This window comes from Biomphalaria glabrata, chromosome 1 (assembly GCF_947242115.1).
Source record: "Biomphalaria glabrata chromosome 1, xgBioGlab47.1, whole genome shotgun sequence".
Lineage (NCBI taxonomy): Eukaryota > Metazoa > Mollusca > Gastropoda > Planorbidae > Biomphalaria > Biomphalaria glabrata.
The window spans coordinates 35,749,552-35,763,363 of record NC_074711.1 but is presented as its reverse complement, the minus strand read 5'-3'; the positions used below and the strand labels follow the sequence as shown (position 1 = coordinate 35,763,363).

Genomic DNA, 13,812 nt, shown 5'->3' with positions numbered 1-13,812 from the left:
CCAAATAAATGTCTAACCAGTCATGAAAGTTTCTAAGGGAAATATTAATCATATATAGAATGGTAATTTTATGTATTAATACCACATTGAACTCAGATGTAGTCGACTATCAGCAGTAGATCTACTAGAAGCAAAACCCTGTATATTTATCACTAGTTGTTATATACTTTATACAAGAGTTTGACGATGCATGTACAAAAAAGTGTTCTTCTATTAGAGTGAATTGTATAAACTACAATTGATGGCATCAATAAAATGATGAGTATATTCGACACTTCTATGAATGCTGAAGACTAAAGGGAAACAATATTTGTGCAAAGGTCCCAACATTTGTCCATTTGTGAGACTCGTAGAGCACTAACTAAACTGCTCACTAATGCGTGTCGTCAGCGAGATCTGAGGGGAAGTAACAGGCTGTGGGAGGGGGGTACTGAGAGACGGGGAGAGAGAGAGTGGAGTGAGGATGCAGAGCCAGCCAAGCTGAGCGACGCACCTTCCCAGCCCTCCCCCCCCCCACCCACCCACCTTTCTACGTGTTCGAACGTGGCTCGCTTCAGCGACGACCACAGTGTGCGCTTTCATCACGGGGGGATGTCGACCCTAAACCATTCCGCACCGCCTTCTGACGGCAGTCTCTAGCGACAAGATGATTTGGATCATATTTCCTCCACACGCCAAAAAAAAAGAACTGTTAGCTGGTCGAACATATCTCTATAGCACTGTGTTACTGTGTATTTAATAGACACGCGCTATTCAGATGACACAACATAGGTCTAGGGAACATAATCTCCTCACTGAGTGCTCTGTGCTAGGTCGACTTTGAATGTTTAGCATGCAGGGCTTCAAGTAAGTCTTATGTCTATTACTAAAGATATAATTTCGAATTGATTTTAAATAGTTTAATTCAGAGATATCAAGTTACTTTTATATTTTTATGTTTTAAAATGTTTTACATTTTTATTACCATAACACTTGTTACAGTAATCTCGATTTCATTATAACAAGATAGTGACGTTTTTTGTGAATCGTACATTAGAATGCTAATTTTGATTTGTGTAAATTCAGAATGCCTATATTGACTAACAGAAAATGCATAAATTGTTCTTCTTGCAATAATTTGTATTTTTGTGGGTTAATGATATCCACAGGCTAGTCAGATCCTCGTGACGTCAACCAGTGGCCGACTTTACCTTCAAGGATCATTTAGGAGTGTCCGAGATGAGGATTAGTGTACAGTCAGTGTTGAAGGTATGTCATGACCAGACTTCAGAGACACGTAATTAGTGACAGCTTCAAATAGTCAAAAACATGTTTGTTCATTAGACTAGTCTCTCTGGTGTAAGTCAGTTTCTAGCTCCAGACTCTATCATCAGAAATTGTCTTCTTTTGAACATATATCCATTTATACTTTTAAACTAGTTGATAGAATGGCTTTAAATTGGGAACATTTTTTGTTCGCACTAAAACTTACAGTTCACAAAATCCTCAACTTGCTTAATTTGCTGCATGTATGAAGAATTGAAAGGCTGATCTTTTCTTACTTAAACCTTACAGCAAAAGAAAAGACTTTCGTTATAGAGAGTTTCAGTGTCTACTATTTGAATGTTAAAAAAAAAATTAAAAAGTTAGTCAGCAAGTCAATTAGTTTCTTATTTTGACATTTCGATTCATAAAGACATATAGAAAAAAAAACATTGATTCTAGACATTGAAAAAATTATACAAGTTTCAAAATTTAGATATAATAATAATAATAATAATAATAATAATAATAATAATAATAATAATAATCTTTATTATCCGTAAGGAAATTTGTCTTACAATTTGTGCATTACACCAAACAAAAAACATTATAACTATAAGAAACCAAAGTGTACATTCACACCAGACTCACTCATAATTTACATGTGACAAAGTTTATACCAGATTGTTCTTATTTAATGATTTGATTGCCAGGGGAACAAAAGAGTGTTTGTGTCTGTTTGTCTTTGCTATCGGTGTCTTGTATCTCTTTTGTGATGGTAAAATCACAAAGTCCTGACACAAAGGGTGATTCTTTATTTCGAGGATCTTGTTAGCTTTTTTATAGATGTTTGTCTCAAACAACTGCCCAAATGGGGTTTGTTTTTTGCCAATGATTTTGCCAGCAGCATTTAGGATTCTATTAAGTTTATTTTTATTTTTAATGCTCAGATTGCCATACCAGGCAGTGATATTGAAACTTAAAATATTGCAGATGTGAGCGTGATAAAACATAGCCAAGGCCTTTTCGCTAACATTAAACGAGGACAGTTTTCTTAGTAGTCGTAATCTTTGCTGCCCTTTTTTGCTGATATAATCAGTATTTGCAGTAAAATTTAGTTTATTGTCTAGGATAGTACCAAGGTATTTAAAGGTTTGCACAATTTCAATAGTCTCTCCAGCTACAGAAACATTTATTTTACTGTATTCGTAATTCTACAAAGAGTGTAAAAAAGATTCCTTTCGTAAACATTTCAAAAAAGTATTTGTATAGAGTCGAATGGAATCTTAGAGCTACATGCTAATTATAGTGTACAGTATGGGCTTAATGTGGTAGAAAATAAAATTATATAAAATATTTTGTTTAAGAAGTTCTAAACCTTTCGTTTCGTTTGTTTGGTAATAAAAGTTGGATTTAAGAAAAAGAAGAAATGCCATTTCACTTCAAATAAATATTGCAATTCATGTACCATACATATGTCCATATTCATAATTATGTTCACATTATATAAGATAAAAAGGCTAGAGGTCAATGAAAATATAAATATATTATTGTAAAGTCGAGGTTGGTGTTAGAAATAGTTTCGAATAGATACACATTCAGTTGAAAGAAAATCTGATATAATGTTTACTAATTCTGTTTTAATAACTAAATCTCTACACGTGGTTTATGCTTCTTGAATCAAAGTCAAACATTAAGACTGAACTATCTCAAATTTTGAAAATAAATTTAAAGAATTTTTAACACTAAATAAGAGTTGTAAGTTTTAGAATTAGGATTTCGATCTACGAGATTTGTGCTTCCTTTTTTTTTCTTGAATAGAATGCAATATTTTTTTGTACATTTTATTTTGTGACTAGTGAGAGAAAAGGATGACACGCTTAGACACACGGGAACACACACACACACACACAGTGAGACTCATGACACATACACACAAAATGGAGTCTCCATACTTTTTTTCTAGAACACTATTCAAGTACTGTCTTCTCTGTCTCAGAAAAGGAAACATTTTAACTTCATTACAGATCACTGAAGGCTGGGTTGTTTAACTGAAAAAAAAGTTTCTACTGGTTAATAACATATTTTTTGGAAAGACTAGCTTATCTGAGTAATAACACGTATCGGGTAACTGGAGAATCAAACCTTTGATGATTATCTGCACGCTATTACACCTTGAAATGAAATAGCGTCTGCAGCCTTTTTTTTTTTTTTTTTTGCACCGTGCCACCCTCCCATCTACTCCCACCCCAAACACACACACACTTTCAATCTGGCCCCCCCCCACCCCCTTCTACCCCTCGTCAACAACCCTGTTCTCTAGATCTTAGCTCCGCTCATGAATAGAGGCATTGAGACGTCAAACAAAGAATATTTTCATATTTTAATGCACAGCAACACACACACACACACACAGAGACACATTGAACCATGTGGTCACAATCCAATGGTACTTTGACTAATGTACCTGTTCAGTTTTAACCATGAGACCTTTTGCAACAATTGTCCAAGTTTCAATAAAACTATAAAGGAAAAGTCGCAATCCAGATACCAAATCTTTGCCTGGAAATTGAATGTTCATTTTATGTTTCGGCCGTTCCTTTAGAACTGAAGTCCGAGCCCAAGCTTCCTGCAAGAAGGTGTGGATAGCGGCTGGATTCGAACTCTGGGCCATATAGACAAAAGACTGCACATGACACACAACCAAGCAATAACCTAATCTTAACTAGCTTCCTAGGATCAAGTCCTACCAGAATACTTAACTTTCTGAGACACTCAAAGCTAAACATACCTAGACACCGCGGCTAATCACCCACTATCTTAGAAAATTACAAACGTTCGTTCAAAATAATAAGATTTGGCCCAAGATTTAAACCGATTCTTCTATGTATTCACTAATAGTATAGGCCCCTAATTCTAACTTCTATTTTAATATGTATATGTATACTTGTACATCGGGGTCGACGTAGTTTATTCATTGCATGTTGTTATGATCCGTTACGTTCTAACTACTACAATTTAGAATGAATAAATATATAAAGCCATTTCAAAATACATTAAGATTCTTGTTTTTGTTTTAAATACAAATTAGAAGGAATCATTTCAGTCATAGATGTTCAATCATTTTTTTACGCAATTACATTGCTGCGAGTTAGGTGTGTTGTAAATTATCTTTGAATTAAGAGAATGTATTGCCTTTTAATCAGCCATTACCCAAATAGATTATTAGATCTAAGGTTCTATGTGATCCAAATTTCCCTAATTAAAAAATTGTGTGCAATCACAAGACGCTTTGAAGGAAAAACTTTGATTCAGTTCTACGCTATTCTTTGTTCCTCGTTCCACAATTCATCCTCATTCATTCACTCGTTCACCTATTATGTTCTTATTTCACATTCAAGAAAATATAAATTTAAAACGTAAAAGAAAATTTCAAATTCAAAAAAAATGTTACAATAGTTCTTTAGTTCCTCAACATAGTCAATGACGTCTCGTGTCCAACTAAGGTGTGTTAAAATTGCAAATCCAGTTTATAAGAGGTAGACATGCATTTAGTTTTAGAGACCAGTGGCTTGCTGTCGGGTTTGGTTTTACGGACGTACGTAAACAATTGTCTACATTTTTTGTGTTCAATATTCGTTCAATATTCGTTCAATATTCGTTCCATATTAGTTTCAGAACGACCGAACCATCGATGTAGTTGAATTACTAATCCTAAACTATAGAAAAACATTTTTTTAAACAGTTTTGAAAGTGTGGAGTCTAGATCTAATTGATATTAAAAGTGAGTTGTGAAGATGGAGATTGCCATTACTAGTTTCATTTGATCTAAAACATTTGACTAGGAAAACAGCATTTATTTATCTACCAGTCTCCAATGAACATAATTAGCAGCTTTCAATTCATTGTTTAGGCATTAGATACACATCGAACCAAAATAATCATGTCAAAAACCACTCTTTTTTTTATTTTATTTTTTTTTAAAGTTAGTTAAAGTTAGTTGACAAAAGAGTAAATCCTATCAAGCGGTCACAGTGTTTATTAGTGAATTTCATTTGGAATATATCTACAAAGAGTTATTGATCAGTTGTAAAGTGTCTATTCTAAAATTAACCGCTTCTTAAAAATTGCGAGACATATTAACATTTATCTCTTCGGGATTCACCACGCTCTTGCTAACATAGAACTGGGCTATTTACATCTCTAGACATCAGACACTAGTGTATAGTATCGTTCCCACTAGTAAGTAACAAGGGAAAAAACTATTCCACTCATTTTAACTTTTAGCACAAGTTCATACCGTGCACTACAAACAATGTCAATACTTATTTATTCATAGTTAACCAAAGCAATAATCAGCACATGTAATAATCTAGGCCGAAGACAAAAAAAATAATTTTATAATTTCAATTCTTAGATTTACGCTTTTTGAATATATTTTCCGACAGTTTTAACCCGAAAAGTTTTTATGGTCATTGGGTTAGTAATGACAAAGTGGGGAAGAAAACTAAGATGGAGATTTTTAAATATTTTTTTAAAATAGTATGTACATTTATAGAATCGATTAATTAAATTTTATTGAAAATATAAATTATATCTTCAAAGTAAATCTTTTGGTATTCAAACCAGTGGGATTGTTAAACTTTGTAGTTTTAAATTCATGAAACAGCATTGTAATTTATCTGTCAGAAAGTTCCTCATGTTTCTGATTCTACTTTTATACTTACTGCCTATATCTACTACCGTATGATTTACTAACTTATTAGTAATAGAGAACATAGAAATCTAAAGGTACAGAACTATACATAGGATCATCTTTGTTATTCCCAGTGCTCAGTATTCAGTTTGACTTAGTAACACGATCATATATAGATCTCAAGTCTGTTCTAGAAACGAGATCTAAAACATTCTTTCCCATAGCTTTCAAATTGTTTTAATTTCGTATTTATTTGAAAATCTATTTAAATTTCGAAAGGGTTAACTTATGATATTTCTCTAAGAATTCTAGTGCTTTGTAAAATTTAAATATTTTATGCACAATATTTACATGCACAATATTTACATGCACAATATTTACATGCACAATATTTACATGCACAATATTTACATGCACAATATTTACATGTATTCACAAATGCTTTTTAAATAATTTTTTTTTTTCTCGACATTCTATTGAATACAACCCACTTTTGGATCAGTAACAAAATGTCTGAGATAGTTCAGGTGAAACTCTCTGGACAAACGCCTCGACCAATTAGACATGCCTTTGACTTCCCCCACCCCTCCTCATTTTGTCTAATTTCCTGTCTCCGTGGCACGTCCATCATGAGGACATTAGTGGTCACCTCGAGTCATCCTCTGATGATGTAGATAGAAGGCTATCAGACACACTAACACAGACACCTGGGTTGATTGATCGGTAGCAAGGGACGCCATCTTGTTACGTTGAGTTGTTGAGATGTTTTGTTGTTGTTTCTGGCGACTGTTCCATGTGCAGTAGCTTCCCATGTTGGGTGTGTACTTTGTACACGCACGCACACCCAGAACAGGCCTATGCATATTCATGTGTACTGTGTTAAGTAGCACAAAGCACACCCAAGCGTATTGGAAATCAGTTAGGTCTAGTATAAGATATTATTGAGATGCTGAAGTTACTAGACATCAATGTCAAGTCAAAAACTTTTAGACCGAGATAGTAAGCCTATAGGTCTAGATCTAGTAAGTAATAGTTGAGAGGACTTTTTTTTTTTTCATTAAAAAAAAGAGGAATTTTATAAATTATATGTATATTTTTTTTTACTGTGTTCTGTTATTGTAATTTATATATATGTCTATTTCAACGCATGTTTAATATAAATATTCTGGTTATTAGAGGTTAGACAAGACGAGATAGATTTGATCAGAACACATTTACACCACGTCATTTGAACAACTGGAGTAAGAAATGACTTTAGGTTAGGTTGACTTGGTTTGTTTTGTTTTGGAATTGAAGATGGTTACACCCTTAGTCAAACCACTCGCAGGACTGCGGGGGGTCGGCAGCGGGCAGAGTTCGAACCCGGGATGACCGAGACGACAGCTCAGAGCGCATACCTCACGACCAGGCAGGAGGACATTATAATATTCGAAACAGAACTAATTGTCAAGATCTAATTTCTATTTTGAAAAATTAAAAAATGAAATGTTGATAAAACTAAAAGTAAATAAAACTAGTAGATGTAGATCTAAAGTTACTAACTGGAACTCGACTAAATGTAAATGTGTAGTTCTATCCCAACTTATTAAACCAATTTAAAAAAAAAAGCATTATTAAGCATATAACTCAAAATATTTTCTAATTCTTGTTTATACGCACATTTAATCCGTATATAAAAATGTAGGCATACACTTTTTCAAACTTAAACACTGTAATATTTTTAAGTTGCTTTTTTTTTTTTAAATCTCGTCTAAGGTTTCTATCTCCTTCAAATAAGCCACAGGTTAAGATGATATATGTTAGTGTGACTTTTATTATAGGCTGACATAGTACACATTAAATTAAAAAAATAACATTGTATATATGTTACTTTTATAATTATGTTTTAATAGACCTAATTATTATTTTATCATTAATAATGCAAAAAACTGCTTTACCCAAAATATTGTACCGAGAAATTAAGCTAGGAAAAAATGACTGATCACAAGAAAAGTGTACACTGGTCTAGATCTAGATCACTTCAAACTTCTATCAAATCATGTCTTCCTTTCCTAATAGTTTTACTTTGTGAAAATAGTTTGTACGAGATTAAACCTAAACAAATCGTGTTACAAACGTGTACAGTCATTCTAAACAAAACAAATGTCTTCTAGAGAAGGCATCATGTGTAGTTCACCGGTAAAGTGTAAATATATTTACATTAAAATAAAAAGATTCGGAATATTTTTGTACATTTGAATATATTTCATTTATAAAACTTTGTGTAGCTTAAGAGTGCTTGTGTGTAACAGTCAGCAGACTACTGTGTAAGCACTTATTTGAAAGTTACTATCAGAGCGAGGCTATTAATTGTATAGTGTCTCCATGACGAACTAGTCTAGTAAGATGTTGGGCGAGATAGTGTTGCTTGATCGTAGATCTAGAATTGCACATCCATGTTGTTAATACTAGACTTCTCATTTCATGTCTATCAGATTATACCAGGCTTGTCAATAGATTTACAATTGAGCCTTGTGTTTTCAATGGAAACGTTGTTTTTTTCTCAATTACTTCATATTCTCTTTCATGTTACACGACTGTTAAATTCAAAGTATTTGTTTATGGTATAGATCTCAGCTAATGACCACAGGTGGGGCTCGTTAACTTTTTAAATGCCTGAGGTGAAATAAAAAGAGTAGGAATGTACACCGATCTTTTCTGAAAGCCATTTTTAAATGTCATTTTGTGTTTTTGTCTTGACACTAGTGTAGTTTTGAAAATGTTACATTGTTTCTATGACACTATTTTAAAACTCTACTAAGAAATTGTCTAAATCCTCATTATATAAGTTTCTAATAATAATTTAATGGGCCTATTAATAAACAAAATAATAATAATAAACAAAATAATAATAATAAACAACCGCATGTGTATGTATCATCAAGATCTTTCAGCCCCTTTTATTTTTTGCCTCTTCCAGGACTAAACGTGAGACTATAAGACATTGTAAAATATTAAAGTCAAAGACCAACAGCTGCAAAATATCTTTTTTTATTTTTATTTGTAGAGTAAACTTATAAAAACAATTACTAAGGAAGTAGAAAGTTAAACTATAATATAATTTGAACTTTGTATTATTATTATCCGAAATTATATCTGCAAAGTTAAACATGTAAGTTAAGATTGAAGAAAACTTCATTGTTTTCTTGTCATTGAGCTAATTGAATATTCAAAAGTCAGAGACTTTCAGTCCATGATATGAAGACCAAATGAGTCATTATAAGAGTATTATTATGTTTACGGGTTGTTAAGATCTAGTTGTGAAATGTTATACTTATAGGTATATATGAATATAAAAGCATATGTGAAAATGTGCAGAGATTCGGACACATCAGTGCATGATCTAAAAATACTTGTGTTAAATCTCATGTCGATGATTGAATGCTGAATGCCGAGTATATCTGATCTCTGACAGTGTGATAATGTCTCTATTAGCTTGATGCCGAAGTGCTGTTTGGTCTCTGTGCTCTAGTTCTTCCCTGTCCCACACTCTGAACTAATTGCTTGTCACTTTCTCTTTGCAGCACTGAGTTAATTGACTTAACATTTGGGGGCAATGACGTGTACGGTGTGGGGGAGTGGAGGTTGCGAGGCTCATTATTAAGAATTATTTATTCTATCACAATTATATTAACTATTAGGACATGATTTCTTTCTGTACATTGACCATGTAGGTCAACACCGTACACTCTCATCTCAATGGAAGTAACATTTTGTATGCTACAATAGAGCTTGACAGTTTTTCTCCAGGCTTTTAGCGTGGAGTTTACTTTTCAGAGGAAACATTCAATAATACATTTTTTTCTGTTTAAGTCCGCGATGTTTGAACAAGTGCTTCGACTGCAGAGTTTTGTGAAGGTCTTAAGGTTTCATAGAGACATTTAGATGAACGATCTCCGGTTCTGGGAAACGAAGATCTCCGTAGACTGTAAGACCTCTACTAGAGTGGTTGTTGTTTAGTCTACTATCTTATTTAACATATTCTCTAATCAAGTTTCCACACTATTTTTACAACCCCAAACAGAAACTCAAATTCCACGTTTTCCATTCAAAATATGGGCGTTCATTATAATGGTTTGTTTATTGTATGTTTTTTGTTTGCGTGCAGAGGCGTAGTGAGCAAAACGTACGCCAGTGGCAAGGTACGTTATTGGCGCCCACCCCCAATTTTCAATGAACAACCCATAGAAATATAGGCTTATAAATAAAATGTATTCAATAATAATACAATTCAAAGAACCTTAGAATGTGTTACCTAACTAAAACATCGACAATATTTTTTTTGCGCCTCTCAATGCTTAATACGGTAATGAGTGTGGCGCCCGGGGCATCGTGCCCCCTTGCCCCCCTTACCCCCCTTACTACGCCTCTGTTTTGTATGTGTGCGTATGCGTGAGTTTGTCACTTGTTATGCGTGTTTTTTTTTTCTTTGTGAAAAAAGAAGAAAAAAAAACACTATTTTTCAAGACGTGTGTTTTCAGAAGAAAACAATTTTGAGACCATCTCCAGCACCTACGTTCTTAGTTTCTCTATATACTGCCACTCAGTGGCGTATCTAGGAATTTGCCATCATTTGGGGGCCCGGGTGGGGCTTGACCGCTTTGGGGGCCCATGCATTTTTCCTAATATTTAATATTTAATGTACAAACAAATTTCGAACACTTATTGTGGCCCCCCCCCCTCAAGTGGGAGCCCGGGGGGATTTTCAAATTCCCCCCCCCCACACACACACCCTATCTAGGCCACTGCTGCCACTACCAAGAAGGCAAGAGCATTTGGTGGGGGCTGCTAAGCTAATTTTGTTTGTATTCACTTTGTGTCGACGAAATTCTTTCTCAATTCTAAATGTTCCCGTTCCTGGTTTCAGAAGAGGAGGGAAAAAAAAAACTACACTTGAAGACTATACAAAGCACGCAACTATTACAGTTATGGTAAATCTTATAATTTGCTCCAGTCCCTGGCTCACCTGAAGAGGGTCTCTCTTAAAAAAGTGGGAGATCAAAGACTGGGGGTCCACGAGACGTGCTGCTGATGGGGCGATAATGTAGACCTGATGTCTTGGCGTTGAGCTGAAACTGACGTTGTGGTGTCGGCTTCTACAGCATGTGTCTTCTTTGGCTGCTAGACTGCGTCATTAAATACACTCGACTGTCGTAATCTCGCTTCCCTGCTGTGGCTTAAAACACATGTGAAGTCTAATGTTTTCATTAAATAGTCTTATAACACATTCTCTTTAGCGTTTTAGTACTCTTCAGTGTATCAGCTCGACTAAACAACTTTCTTAGTGGTTATACAAATAATAGAGTGACTTTGTTGGATTATACAGCGTGATGACAAGGAGAGTCCAAATGGTAATAATAAATGTTATATTTCTCTCCCTTAGTTTATTGCTGTCACATGTGAATAGAATCAAATATCTAGATTTATAGATTAAAGAACTAATGCATGTATAATGTAAACTAAATTTAAAATATTTAAATGATTGCATGAAAAATTATCTTTCTAATATCATTATATTTTATGGTATCTTATAGATTATACAAGAGAAGAAATCCTGTTTCCATATTTTTTTAAAATGTGTTATTACTTTCGTAATGAATGAAATAACTCGATTGTTTTGTTTCGTTTCATTTTTCTAAAATCTTTGCGCATTTGAAATTACTCAAAATGTGGCACCCATTTGTAGCCTTTGAGACATAAGTGGGCGTGGCTAATTTAATCTACGTATCTCTAGCTCCGCCTACGCACCGCAACATTTAACTGCAGGAAGTAATTATGCGTTTCTTTTTTTCTACATGATTTCCTTAATGTATAGATTGCAAACTAGTACTTACTGCACTTATCACTATTTCTTTGATGTATCTATAGTCCATGAAGGATTTGGTTTATTGACTGCTTTAGGATGGCGACCTGGAATGCTAAAAGTAGAACAAAGCTCCTTCGGGAGGACATGACTTTATTACATAAATCATTAGAAAATCTCACAAAGTATTTATTTATATTCGTATTGTCATATTAAAAACCAAACTTGCCCCTGGTTCATCATCCGTATTTCTTTTTTTTTTTTTTCCAAACATAGTTTTTCTCTGTTTACTCCTGTAAGTTCCATTTTCAGACTTTGCGATCTATAGGGCAAATGATGTTATGGTCATCGGTTTCTTTGGCCAACGGTTAACGAGCAGGGTGTCATGTGGCCAGCACAACGACCAACCACCTTTACTTTCCCCAAATTAAGTCAGGTACCCATTAGAGAGTTGAGTGGACTCAGGGGTGCCTTAAGAATCCCGAAATTGAAAGTCCCAATCTTCACCGAAATTTGAACCCAGGAGTCAGGTTCAGAAGCCAAGGGCTTAATGACTCAGCCACTGCGTCTGCGCTGTACTGATCGCCTAATATCCAATGACCACCATAACGTCTGCTTTCATCTTTGTGGACTTACGGAGAGCTCTAAAACAGCCAAACCTCAAATATATTTATTATTAGAGTTGAAGTGAAACTTAGCAAGAGTTATCTCTCTTGTTGCTCTTTGAAGGAACTCTACGCTCGAAGTGAAAGTGTAGGAATACAATCGAATTGAAAGTTTAGGAATACAATCGAAGTGAAAGTGTAGGAATACAATCGAAGTGAAAGTGTAGGAATACTATCGAAGTGAAAGTGTATGAATACAATCGAAGTGAAAGTGTAGGAATACAATCGAAGTGAAAGTGTAGGAATACAATCGAAGTGAAAGTGTAGGAATACAATCGAAGTGAAAGTGTAGGAATACAATCGAAGTGAAAGTGTAGGAATACAATCGAAGTGAAAGTGTAGGAATACAATCGAAGTGAAAGTGTAGGAATACAATCGAAGTGAAAGTGTAGGAATACAATCGAAGTGAAAGTGTAAAGGAATACACATGAAGAACTAACAGTCGTTAAGTTACGAAACTAAAGTTAATTTAAAATGATCGGTTTTTCTTTGGTTGCATTTTGAATATTAAATGTTTACCAGGACCTGATCCTTGCAAAGGTGAAAGTTTATCAGATTATTCCTGGCATTTCTTGGTGCAAAATATTCATTTACTTCAAAATGTATCCTTATTTAACAAAAGTGTAATTGTAGATCTACCGACCGTTTTAAGGTTATGTGTGAGCATCTCTCTCTGTAGATTTACCGACCGTTTTAAGGTTATGTGTGAGCATCTCTCTCTGTAGATTTACCGACTGTTTTAAGGTTATGTGTGAGCATCTCTCTCTGTAGATTTACCGACTGTTTTAAGGTTATGTGTGAGCATCTCTCTCTGTAGATTTACCGACTGTTTTAAGGTTATGTGTGAGCATCTCTCTCTGTAGATTTACCGACTGTTTTAAGGTTATATATGAGCATCTCTCTCTGTAGATTTACCGACCGTTTTAAGGTTATGTGTGAGCATCTCTCTCTGTAGATTTACCGACTGTTTTAAGGTTATGTGTGAGCATCTCTCTCTGTAGATTTACCGACTGTTTTAAGGTTATGTGTGAGCATCTCTCTTTGATTTGCTTTCTACGTGACGGGGAAACTTGTGCATCTTGGAACATTTTCAAATGACCGCCAACAAATCTTTGTACGATCAAGAAGAACATTATTGCAATTAGTCCACCTCCAACTAAACAACATCTAGATGTAAATGGCTGCCTGACTGCAGTGTATTGTCAGCTTTGATCTTAACCTGGACATGTCAATAGGTGCTTTAAATTAGCCTATAGTACTGCTTGGTAGTGGATCTTTCTGGAAGACTTTCTCTAGTCACAGTCAAAAACATGCTTTGACTGGTAACTCTCTAAGTTCCAGAAACTTCTAATTGACATGACCATGTA

General features: G+C 34.5%; 1 long non-coding RNA gene across 1 annotated transcript in view; it reads left to right on the top strand.

Annotated features, from left to right (window-relative positions):
* The first annotated feature begins 562 nt into the window (after nucleotides 1-562).
* The window catches only part of LOC106071398 (uncharacterized), a 37,995-nt gene continuing 24,745 nt past the window's right edge, over nucleotides 563-13,812 (top strand). Inside the window, exons 1-2 of the long non-coding RNA XR_008778759.1 lie at nucleotides 563-846; nucleotides 1,149-1,248. This is a non-coding gene — a long non-coding RNA (uncharacterized LOC106071398). The remainder of the gene's footprint in view (nucleotides 847-1,148; nucleotides 1,249-13,812) is intronic.